Source organism: Eurosta solidaginis, chromosome 1, assembly GCF_040869045.1.
Source record: "Eurosta solidaginis isolate ZX-2024a chromosome 1, ASM4086904v1, whole genome shotgun sequence".
Classification (NCBI taxonomy): Eukaryota; Metazoa; Arthropoda; class Insecta; order Diptera; family Tephritidae; genus Eurosta; species Eurosta solidaginis.
Genome location: NC_090319.1, coordinates 150,595,941 through 150,608,911, shown reverse-complemented (window position 1 = coordinate 150,608,911; position 12,971 = coordinate 150,595,941). Strand labels below are relative to the sequence as shown.

The following is a 12,971-nucleotide window of genomic DNA, read 5'->3' as shown; positions in this document are numbered from 1 at the left end:
AACGAGGCGGATTGGTGTTGACGCATAAAATTGTGGATCCGCCAAACGAATGTGTTCGTAAGGAGCTGCGACGCTGGGGACGACGCTATAAGTTGGGCTGACGCGCATAAACTCGTGGACGCGTGAGTCGTCACCGTCTTGCTCTGTCCATGTTTACCTCTAAATCTAATAAAACAGCCGGCTTCGCCGGCGGCGTTGGTTGTCGGCAGTGCTAACTCTCGCGCCAGCCTGCGGTCGATCGTTGTGCGGGGGGAACATGCATCAATGAGTGCACGGATGAGATGTAAACGCCCCCCGGCTTCCAACTTCACGACCGCAGTCGGCGCTAAAGTAGCCATTGGGCGAAGGGTTCGGCCGGCTGTAGTGCGGGCCGGAATGACTCCGTTCCAGAAGGAACTATTGTGAGGTAGCTGGCGCGGCCGAGTGGCCAGTCTACCGTCTCGGTTTTCTTCTTGAAGATTTCGTACAGCGCGTAGCTGGCGCGGCCGAGGGGCCAGTCTATGCTCGCGCTTCTCTCGGTGTATTCGTGGGCATCGTTGCGTAGGTGGGCGGAAAGGCCGTGATTCCGCTTCACTTTTCTCTCGTCGCTCGTGTGCTAGTAGGGGTCGGAACGGCCGTGGGTCCGATCCCCTACTGTCTGATTGGACTATATGGGTGCCCGCTCCACTCCCGGATGGTAAATGTTGCTCGTCAGTAAAGGCCGACTCGGACGCGTGGAGAGACAGCGCCTCGTCCATCGTCCCGTCGTCCACCTCTTGCATAGTGGGCATCCGCTCATACCCTTCTTCCTCTTCTTCCATGACCAGCTGGTTCCAGCTCTTCGGCGGCTCTGGCTCGGACGACAAGTCCACCATCGACAGGTGCAGCGTGGTATGATGGTTGCTACCACATCTTCGACACCTGCCGTGACTCGTGCAGTCTCGGGCACGATGTACCCTTGAAAGGCAATTTTGGAAGTACTTGGCTTTTATAATTTCACGCAGTCGTTGCAGCGGTGACTTCGCGCGATATATCGGGCATGACCTGATTGGATGTTTCGCGTCGCATAAATGGCACGGCTTTGGGTAACGAGCGGCCTGGCGAAGCGTAACGAGTCATTCTATTTACCGAAAATGGAATAAAATTAAAAGGAACTCGTTGATTTATTATGACTATATTACGCGTTCGGTGGCGAGTAAGCCTTAACTGCGTTAATTAAATTTTTCGTGTGAGTGGGCTGCCTATGAAGAGATTCGCGCATGTTATGTGCATGGTCTCTTTCAATGCGCGTTATGTGTCTGGGGCTTTAGTGCTATTTTACTTATTTTTGTGTCACCCTGTAGCGTTTTAGTTAGCCACGGGTACACTAGTGTTGCACAAAAATGAGAATTTACGATTTTCGGTTCGCACATTCTGGTACCGAACCGGGTAGAGAGTGTATCACGTGGGTTCTTTTGAGTCGTTGTTATTTGTGTTGTTTGTGCTGGAAACTAACAACTTTCCTGCCCGCCGAGAAAAAATGCTTGGACAGCATAATGTTATGCTATATAAAGAAAAAAATAAATAGAATATGTTCGTTTTGGAAGAGGGAAAAAATGTATAAAATGTGTATTTTTTATTTTTTTTTGGATTACCCTTCGATTATTTGTCCAAATTTTCTCCAATGTAATTGACGGCCTTTAGCCATGGCATGGTTCCCGAAGTGTATTTGGCTCCGATACCGATTTTTCAGAAACGGGTTTTTGGGTACCCGTTTGCATTTTTTTATGCATCCCTAATATAATGTACATTTAAAACTCGGCATATATATATACATACGTTGGTATAAGTATATCGACAGTCAGTGCACGGACCTTACCGCATTGGTAGCTTTACTAACTTTTCTGACCCATTTTCATTTTCTACTACTACTACCACCGAGGCCCAAAATCTACCAATATTTCATTATTTTCGCATTGAGAACAAATACTGTGATCAGTTTGTAAACGTATTTAATTGCTGAGCACAACCAACTAATATTAGGCGGTTACACTAACCACCCCAACGAAATTGAACAAAGTGGTGCACAAATTCAAAACGGAAATAAATTTGTTTATGAAATATATGTAGTAACTGAGCACGCAAATAATTTTCGGCGCTATTGTCATCTTTTTGCGTGAATACTTTGCCGAATAACATGCCGAAATAGGTTATTTTGTGGCAAGATTTTTGGTTCATTGGAAATTTGTTGTGGTAGTTAGACGTTTTGGTATGTGATTTATTTTGTGAGTTGTTTGTTTTACAATGAATTGGGAATTTTTCGTTACAAATATAAACCGTAGTTATTGTTTTCATGAAACTTCTACTACCATTTTCCGTCTCCCAACAGTTTGCCTTTAAAAAAGTCCGTGCACTGGTAGATATGTACTATCAGCAAAGACAAAAATTTTGTGCATATTCATACACACCCATGTATAGAATGTAAATTCCTCTTAATTGAAGCAAACGGGACTAATAGAAAGATTTCTTCCGTTGCTTCATTCTTTCATTTTTTACGCATGGTGGAGTACGCACAGTGTTTCGTATAGAACAAGCTAGCTGGACAAAATTATTTTATGAGATTTTCCGTTTCATATGCAGTCATTTATTACAACTACGTCATTTTTTTCAGCCATATGTTCTTTTTTTTATTTTTTTCCAATATTTTACTTCATATGCATACATTTGCTTATTTCATATACAGTAACTCATGTGAATAAGTGACATAGATCCAAAAAAATTTGAAGGACTTAAGAATATTACCTTATTGTACTTAAATTGAATGGACTACAAATCTCAATACTTTAAAAAACTCTAAAAATTCCGAAAAAAAATTTAAATTTTTTATGAAATTTCGTCGAATTTTTCAAACATTTTTTAAATATAATTTAGTTTTTGTTATAGATCGTGACAAATTTTCTTATGGGAAATTAGGTAAAATAAATTTGCGAAAGCGAAAATTGTAAGAATTGGCCAAAAAGGGGTGTCTACTTATTTATGTGAGTGACTGTACATATGTACATACATATTTTGTATTTATTTGAGTATTTATCCTGACACTACAATTTTTACAAAATTATTTTATACTTAGTACCAGTCAGGAATGTAAAAGTGAATTACAATAATAATAATAACAATGTATATAATTAAATTAATTATGTGAAAATTACTTATTACAAAAACTTAAAAGTAAAGTATCATACAAAGTAGAAAAGACAATAGATTTAAATTAAATAAAACCTGATCCAACAAAAAGTTATAGGGTAGGTTATCTTTTATAATTATGTTATTATTCGCTATCATCACTTTCATTCGATGAGTCACTTTTGGAATAGTCATGAGCATCAGCAACACTACTGTGAAAGCTTGAAATAACTGGGGTATTTATTGACTCCTCAGCATTATCGGGGGACAGTAAATTTGAGACTTCTGAAGTCAGACTTTTAAATTTTTTCTTAGGTATCTCCCTAAAACTGTTAACTAAAGGATCCGATGTTATAAGCAACATATTCATAAGATCTCTATTTGTGGCTTCACGCGACTACTTTTGTGTGTTATCATCCCTGAATCGTCTCAAATCTTTATTACGGGCTTCCTGTGCTTCCTCAGAAAGTTGACCAATAGGTAAAATTGCCGAAACCTGGTTTTGGTTTATCTACTATCAATCCAAGTACACTTTTAAATTTATTCTGGATTTCGTTGGAACGTAGCTTTACACTCTCTTTATCTTTATACTTGGAGGCGATAACTTATGTGAAGCAAGCATTCAAAACATCTTATCCATGCATGGAGAGTAGACAAACCAAAACCAATATTATCTCGGTTAGGCGTAAAGTCCCGTAACTCATTATTCATATCTTTTGGAGTGGCACCACAAATATAACACTTTTGTGCGGAAGAAGTTTCAGTCAAAGCATTGCAAACTTTTCCGTCAATCATTGTTAGAAACATATTGTGATTTACGGAAACTTCGCATTCTTCGAGAATGTACTTTGTTGGCAACAACGCATTTATCTCCTCTAAAGCTTTGTTCGTTTCAAAAACAATAAAATCTTTTGTTTCTTTAGAAAAAATAAATTTAATTGGACGACAATACATGGTAGAAGAAGGTCGAGGATTCTGCCAATCAATGTTACCTTTTTCATTCTGTAATTGAAGAGGAACGAAAGAAAATATAAACAAAAACTCACCAGTGTCAGAACTGCATGTAAACTTTTGTTTATATGTGCTATGGCCAGAGCTTCCATCACAACCCCACTTGCTGATTAAAGTATACGTCAAGTTTGTGGTTGTTTAGGCCACAGGCGTAAATATATCTCCCCCCTCGTAACATAACTTTCTTTGTTTATTTTCCTTCGTTACTACCACCCTCATATTCTTGTGATCACTATACACACAGGCATGTGTGAGTGGTGGTACGGATGTATCTTAGATTTTTACCGCTGTGAGCCCGCGGTACAGCAACTTTGTTGCCGGGAAACCCAACGAAGGAGCTGTATCGTGGGTTCATCGGCTCATGTGGAAAAGAGTCTCGTCCTCTTTGAATCCAGCAGCCAGCAAAGGTACACGTAATCGCCCGTTCACGTAAGTTGTCAATTTCATAAAATATATTTGATAATTTCCGAAAATATATTTAATATTTTCATTTTCAAAACATCTGTTAAAATCTTCCTTAACACTTGTTGTATTTACATACATTGAATAAAACAACACTGTGAATTCCTTTTTATTAATGCGAAACCTTTTTGGTGTTTTTATTTCCTTCCCTTTTTCGCCTTAACCTAATCTTTAACAAATACGTGGGTGCGCGCCGTTGCCACCACGCATTTGTCCTATAAGGCGGTTGGTCACCTCTCAGTTGAAAAGGTTGGTCACATCCCTTAATTGTGGCAAACTTATACTTTGAAAGCAAAGAATCGAACGCATACGCATATAAGCAAAAGCAATGCTGAAAGAGAAAGTGCTCCGATTAATAATGTGAACTCATGTTTTGCTGATACAAATAAAGGGGTATTACTAGGGACAGCTCAGGTTAATATTCATTTTAATGGTGTTGACTATTCGGCGAGAGCCCTAATAGACTCGGGATCTGAATGTTCATTCATTACCGAGAAACTAAAGCGCAGAATTAATCTGCCATCCAAACACCTGCATGCCCAAGTTTCGGGCATCAATAATACAATGTCTGCACAAGTAAAAGAAGCGTGCAACATACAACTGCGGTCACCAACCGACCCATTAATCAAGATCAATACGATCATGCTGGTTTTACCACAATTAACAGGGAATCTTCCAACTTGCCAAATAAACGCAATGACTAGGGAAGCATTCCCTGACTTAGTACTGGCTGACAAAAGATTCTTTGTCAATGAGCCAGTCGATCTAATTCTGTGCGGAGACATATACCCCCAAATTATGTTAGGCGGCATTAGGAAAGATGTGCTAAACACATTAATAGCACAGGAAACGGTGTTCGGCTGGATTTTGTCAGGCCGGACCTAAGACCCTAGTTTCATATTTTAACGAGGTCAATTTAGACCAACAACTGGCGGCTTTCTGGGAGATAGAGGAAATTCCAAAGAAGAGGAGCATCAATACAGATGATACCTACTGCGAGGAGCTATACAAATCTACAACAGTTCGGAACAACGATGGCCAATACGTAGTCTCGTTACCCTTTAGGAAAGAATTTAGCCTAGGCCCCTCATTAAGAAGTGCGTGTTCTCAATTCTATCGCAACGAGACACGACTTGCGAAAAACCCAGTCTTTCAAACGGAATATAATAGAGTTGTATCCGAATATGAAACCTTAGGGCACATGAAACAAATAGGCAATATTTCGCCAGACTCAAATGACTGTTACTTCCTACCTCACCATGCTGTTATAAAGGAGGGAAGTACAGCGACAAAAATCAGAGTCGTATTTAATGCATCTTGTCCTACCATTAATGGCAAAAGTCTAAATGATGCCTTATATCCAGGCCCGATTCTTCAATCCGACCTAACAATTCTTATACTACGTTGGCGGCTTTTCAAATACGTATTTAACAGCGACATAGAAAAAATGTACCGCCAAATATGGGTTAATGAAAATCAAATCAAATTCTAGCGAATCGTATTTCGCAACTGCCCTAAGGATCCAATCAACCTTTATGAACTGAAAACAGTAACATTTGGAGTGAATTGCGCTCCCTACCTTGCGATTCGAACACTACACCAACTGGCTGATGACGTGGAGACATCGCATCCAATGGCAGCAGATATCCTGCGGAATTGCATGTACGTTGATGACGTACTCGCCGGTGGACACAGCATCGAAATTGCAATAAAGGCAAGGGACGAAATATCATCGGCATTGCAATCGGCAGGTTTCCCATTGCGAAAATGGACGTCCAACTGCAAGAAAATTTTACAGGGTATACCGAAGCAACACTTATTAAGCGAGGATTTTCTTGAGTTTGAAGACACCAGCATGGTAAAAGCACTCGGCATTAAGTGGAACGCGCATTCTGACCTATTCTATTTTACTGCTAAACCTTTTTAAACCAGCGATGCCATCACAAAAAGGGCTATACTTCCTGCGATTGCAAAGCTGTTCGACCCTCTTGGCTGGCTGGCACCAGTGGTAATTGTAGCCAAGATTATGAAAAATATTTGGTTGGAAGGCACGGGTTGGGACGAAGAAGTATCACAAACTACTCTAGATCGTTGGACGGCATTTATGCAAGAATACGGAAAAATCAACGATATCTGCATACCGCGATGGGTTCATTTTACCCCAAAGGACAGCGTCGAAATACATGGATTCAGCGATGCCTCGGAAAAAGCATATGCCGCCACTGTTTTCCTGAGGGTACAAACAAAGGATCAAGTATTCACCAACCTGTCAAATCCTGCAGATTTGGCGAGCAGAGGCCTCTACGCTTCGGACCTAATCAGCAATTCTTTGTGGTGGCAGGGACCTTCTTGGTTACAAGAAGGCAACGAAAATTGGCCAACACAAGAAGAAGATTATAATACGAATATGGAAGAAAAGAGGGTGAAAGTTCATACAACTTCTGTCAAAAATAACTTTGATATTCTGGATAGGTTTTCCGATTTACCAAGGGCTTTGCGGGTTATATCATATATTCTTCGGCTTTTCCAGAATACGCACCCAACAACTAAAGCCTCTTTAAAAGGGATTCTCATTCGATAGCTCCTGACGAAATAGAAAAAACAACACGAAGATTGATAACAATATGCCAGAGGCAACATTATCAAGAAGAGTACGCAAATTTGAAGTCAGGAAAACTAATAAATGGGAAGATTTTACCCCTGAACCCATATATAGATGAAGAAGGCATCATTCGAACTGGGGGGCGGACTGGGGCATCCAAAGACATGTCCCATAACGAAAGTCATCCCATTATTCTTGCTTATACTTGCAGGTTATCCAGACTTATAGTTCAGTCCTCTCATGAGACCACCCTGCATGGAGGTAACCAGCTGATGCTACGTCATATCCGCACTCAGTACTGGATCCCACGCGTTAAAGTCATGATAAGGTCGGTTATCCACAACTGTAAGGTCTGTACTATTTACAGGAAGCGGACACAAACGCAACTTATGGGGATCCTTCCGAAAGAGCGCACCACCTTTACTATGGCCTTCACTAACACTGGGGTAGATTTCGCGGGACCATTCGATATAAAATCCTACCGAGGGAGGGGTGTCGAATTTCAAAAGGATACGTTTGCCTGTTTGTCTGCTTTTCGACGAAAGCCATCCATCTAGAAGCGACAAACGACCTTAGTACCGAGTCCTTCCTAGCTGCCTTCACCAGATTTGTATCCAGGCGAGGCTGTCCGAAAAACGTTTACTCCGACAATGGTACTAACTTTGTCGGAGCTTCGCGATCGTTACGATCCGAGTTTAAGGCATTTCTGCGTGAAGCAAGGGACGGAACATTGAATAAATACAGCCATCACACTTTAGAATGGCATTTTATACCGCCAAGCACTCCTCACATGGGAGGTTTGTGGGAAGCGGGGGTAAAAAGTTTTAAGACCCACTTTAATAAGATCGCGTCCGATCATAAATATACGTTCGAAGAGTTTACAACCCTCTTATGTCGAATTGAGGCCTGCCTCAACTCGAGACCTCTAAGTCCCTCATCCAACGACCCTTTCGACCTGGAGCCGCTTACTCCAGGCCATTTTCTCGTAGGTGGGCATCTTTTAGCTCCACCTGAACTCGATTGTAGTGAAAACCCTGCCGCAATTGTAAACCGATGGCAAAAGATGAAAGCCCTTCATCAAATCTTTTGCAAAAGATGGAAATCGGAGTATCTCACCGAGATCCAGAAAAGGTATAAATGGAAACATCCACAATCCAACTTAAAACCCGGGGACCTAGTCGTCATAAAAGAGGATAACCTGCAACCAAACGAGTGGAGAATGGGGAGAATCGTCAACACACATCCAGGTTCCGATAACCGTGTACGTGTTGTTGACGTCAATACAATTAAGGGACAAATTAGCAAACCAATCGCGAAACTGGTACTACTTCCGCCCAACGACAACGAAAATGAACTTTAATAATCCATGTTCCTTTATCCCAAATAACCCAGCTCTCGTTCCCTCGAACGATGCCAACACACCTTAACGCAGATAAACTATCTGCCCCAGAATACAATTTAAGCAACAATTGCATTGCACATCTAACAAGCATATTGTCTCTATAGAATCTTGCCCGGGCCCCCTTGCCACAGGATCCGCAAACAAAAAAATTACAATTTCCAACTGCCTTTTTACTTCGAAGGCTAAGTTTAGATTAAAATTGTCAAAAAAAAGAAAGGTTTAAAACTGGTCAATTGAAATAATAGCCTTCCAATTATTTAAGTAGTTTGTTATAAAAAGAGAAAGCCTTAAATCATCTTCATGGTGTCCAAACATAAGACAATCTATTGCTTTCCGCTATATGTCAAAATGGCACTACTATATGTCCTACTTATTGCGCTATTATTGTAAAATGGACTTTGCGAATGAACACATTGCGCATTGACCAAATTGTTGATATTTTGGCCGATGACAGAACGAAAACAGAGACTAGAGTTTAAGCTATTTGAATTTAAATACATCAAAGTACATAGGTCTATCGGCGATTTCGTTGGAGCTTCATAACTCCGAAAAATTTTGTCTAGTTCCAGATTTGTACTCAATTTTCTTGCTATCATGAAAGCTAAAACGACCCAGAGAGCCTACGTTAATTGACTGTAATTACAAATATTGTGTTTAAAAGAATATTTTTTCTTAGAAAATATAGAAAAGTAGTATATTACTCTTGCAAGTTGCCTACCCACAAACCAGTATAGATACCGTGTTCCATCTGGCCACCACCATATACCGCCAAGAAGAGTATATGATGGAACTTGTATTAAGAGCTTTATAATGAATTGCCCTCTACCTAATTGTTTAATCACAAATTAAGGACGATCGAATGTAGGTTAGTACTTTCTCGTGCAGTACCCTTTATATGGTACATTGGCAACACCTGTTTAGAACGATGACAATTTTCGGAATAGGAATGTTGAAATATTTTTCATTTGCTTCCTTATTATTCAATTCTTAGGCAAGTCTCAATTAAAATCCTTTTCCAGTTAACTTCTTTGTGGATTATTACTATTTAAATAACGAAAAGGCGGGTAATCACAGACAATACTAAATATTTGTGTTGATATCTTGAATTGACTTTAATTAAAAGTAAGCCAGATTCCTGACTATGGAGTGATTGAATGAAGAAACAGTATTCTTAAATCGATGATTCAAAATTTCAAATGATTTCACACTTTTAAGGCTCTTGTATTTTATCAATAAATCACAATTACATTAAGATTATGTACTTGAATATTACGCGTAGTTATTTTTATGTAAATGAATCATGATGCTAACAAAAAACGTGTATGCTTCATAAAGTGATTGCCTATCTGATGCAGACAGGGCATAGTATCATACTGATGACTTTATAGTTTCAATCTTCAGCTGAATACTTCAAAAAAATTAGTAATGGTTGGTTGAGGACAGTTTGTTTTTGCTTCAATTATAACGAACACTGATAGTTATCTTTCTTGTTGCTTATTTTTTTAATAGATTTTGTTGTTGTTTGTTAAAAAATTTTAATTTTTTGACCTCCGAAATATTTTGGATATTTTCCAAAATGAATGGCTACATATAACAGCAACAAACTCATTTTGGATTAATAATTATGATTACTACCATAAAACAATGAAATGAACATCCTACGACAAAAGGAAAAGCAACTTCATGCTGTAATATACCTGATTTTTTGGCATGCGCCATCTGCAACATAAGCGAATTCGGCAATTCTGGTGGATACATTTCTGCTGCCTTGCGGCGACAAAGGGCGCGTTATGCCAATAAGTTGTAGATGTGTCTTCGGACTATGCTACGCGAAGATAACGACCCAAATAATCCACTGCCAAATAAAATATCTCCCTATTGGTGTCGGGATCGCTAGAGATGACATCCATCTTATTCTGAAAAGAAATAAAGAAATTAATAAAATCACGTTTTACATTCAATTCTTTAGGCAGACTGGTGAAACAGCGTTCCGGTGCATCTAGGCATGTCAATTCCAATTCAAAGCCATGTGCCACAGCCTCTTGCAGTGGTGTTGGACATGCATACATTGAATTTTCATGTACCATTTGTAAATTGGGCATAAGTGCAGCTGCTCCATATGCCTGTATACAATGCGGAAGCAGACACTTGACTTACCGGTTTTGGGATGATTGAAGCGGTCCACTAGACGAATCTGTTCTACCACATCACCAGCCAGGTCCACTTAACGTTATTTGGTCAAGATTAGGTCATTATTTTCGATAGCATTCAATTTCGCCAAATCTTCAACTAACGTGTCCAGTAATGCTCTTATCTCTTGTTGTGCAGATTCCTGCGGTAACGGCAACCGTTCCGATGCAATTTCTATAATTAAAACAGGGATTTAACACCGGACACACAAGTAACACGTACTAGACATGCTAAATTTTGTGCAATTTCACTTCGACATAAACGATGCTCTGCCGTGGGATTAGGTAATAAATTGATGCGTGAACATAAACCAGCCAGTTGTGGTATAAGACTCTCCCACCGTACCCCTAAATCTGCCTCTGTTGAGCGTCTTTAGATTCTTGAACCTCTCATTGATGTCAATGAAATCTAAAAAATATTTGTCCCTAATTTGACCAACTTGACACTTTGAAGGTCTTGTTGGCCTTAGCCCCTTCAAATTGAGATCACATAAAAAAATAAAAAAATTGAGATCACAACTCATGTGAATAATCGAGATTATCATTCATGATTGCATCTTGTGCAATATGCTCGAATATCACTTCATGCGCGAGTGCCCATTGCTTCGTTCTTAGCAAATATATTGCTTGCATATGATGATAACCAAGCGCGCACGCTTTAACTAGTTTTGCGCAATCAATTAATTTTTCGGGTACACCCAAATTGTGCCTTTTCCGGAAGGGCAACATCCTTTGAAACGCTAACATAACACTAAAGCACATTTTGTACGGGCAGCTCAGGTTGTTACTTATTTAATATGCATAATGCCTAAATACAACATCAAACTCCAGGCATAGAAAATCGCTAATCATCTGCAAGACATAATGCTCGGTTCCAACAGCCATATAGTCGCTCATCGGATGAAAAGATAAATAGTGCACCGGTTCACAGTCGGAAAACCCATTATGTGCCTTTTTCACCGGAGGTTTTGCAATATCAAATAGTTTTACGGTGCCATCACGTGAACCAGATGCCAGGATATGTTCTTTCGGATGAAATGCTAAAGAGGATACTTCATCCGTATGACCATAGAGTGTACGAATAACAGGATGACCCTGCTGTTCCCGCCCTGCTTCTATATCTTCAGGTGCTGACTTGGCTAGCATACGGTCAACATACAATATTTTCATACTTGCGTCAACACTGCCCGTAGCAACCAACGTGCCATCATGACTGAATGCACCAGCAGGACAAGATTGTTTATGCGATTTGATATAAGTGGTTTCGTAGATGCCGGTTCAGGTGCTAAAGCGGATGCTTCAGGTTCAAACCCCAAATAAATTCCAGGCAATACAGCGCCTTTAGGTGCAATTGGTTTTTCTTTGGTGGCTTGCATACCGGCAATCATGACATGTAACTATCGCTCGCTGGGAGCGCATTCGCCTGCTTTAACAAACACAGATAATTCCATGGCGAGCTTTTCCAGGCCATCGTACATCAGTTGACTGATAATTAACCTATATGGAATTTCACGATTTTTTACGGCATTCCTAGGATCTAATATCTCGAAGTCTCGCATTTTCTCTAATTTTTCAAGTTTTTTGATGGAATACCAAAATAGATGCAAATTAAGTATTTCTGAAAAGAAAAAAAAAGGAAAAAGAGAAATTAATTAATAAAAACATAACCAAGTTTACGAGTATACTTACTCACCGCGTGTTTTATATGAATGACATTTTTTTTTCATTCAGGAAGTGATAAATTGTAGAAAACGTCAAAATTTCTACATTTAATGTCTGACTGTCAATGATTATTGCAATACTAACGTTAGGCCTCATGCGCAAGCATCTCGCGAACTACACGTCACGCACTACATGCGCACTATATGCCGCACGAAATATCGCGCACAACACGCCACACATGTCGCGTATTACATATCTCGATCAATCATTCATGTGGTCGAGATTTAAAATACCTAATTCCACGAATCTCAACATTATCGACAATACACGGCAAGTTCAACGACTCATGTCACTACCCAAGCCGCCGTGGTCAACGGCCACTATCGGTTGAGTCCGCCATCCAATGTGGATCCAAAGGTTGCCGTTCCATTTGAATTTATACGCCAGCAACAACAGTTGGCGGTCTCCTGACCCAACCGACCGTATTCGGGCTGGTAGTCTC

At 40.0% G+C, this 12,971-nt stretch overlaps 1 pseudogene; it reads right to left on the bottom strand.

The window, feature by feature from the left end:
• Window positions 1-11,599: 11,599 nt before the first annotated feature.
• LOC137238144 (cleavage stimulation factor subunit 1 pseudogene) lies at window positions 11,600-12,366 on the bottom strand (annotated as a pseudogene).
• Window positions 12,367-12,971: the final 605 nt, after the last annotated feature.